Below are 345 nucleotides of genomic sequence, written 5' to 3'. Positions count from 1 at the left end.
ATTTTTCAAAGTGTCATAACTTTTTAAGAAATGAATCAATTTTCATAAAAATTTCAGGATATCATAATTAGGTCTTCTACTTTCACCTAAAAATTACTAATTTAATTTATCTTAATTTTTTGCAAAAAATTGCACATTTGAACAAAGCAATTTTTTTTTTAAAAAATGTCAAATCTGACAAGTTGCTACTTTGCAACAAAATTTTTTGCATAAAAATTATTATTTACACATTAAAGTACAAGTCATTAACTTTAAAACTGGCTTTTTTGACCGAGATATGAGATTTTGAAAATTTTTTGTCATTTACAGTGAAAGCGAAATTATTGCGAATTCGAAAATTATTTA

Source organism: Parasteatoda tepidariorum, chromosome 5, assembly GCF_982258835.1.
Source record: "Parasteatoda tepidariorum strain Cologne lab strain chromosome 5, Ptep-v5.0, whole genome shotgun sequence".
In the NCBI taxonomy this organism is placed as follows: Eukaryota; Metazoa; Arthropoda; class Arachnida; order Araneae; family Theridiidae; genus Parasteatoda; species Parasteatoda tepidariorum.
The sequence above is the reverse complement of the archived record's forward strand: the minus strand, read 5'-3'. Positions refer to the sequence as shown.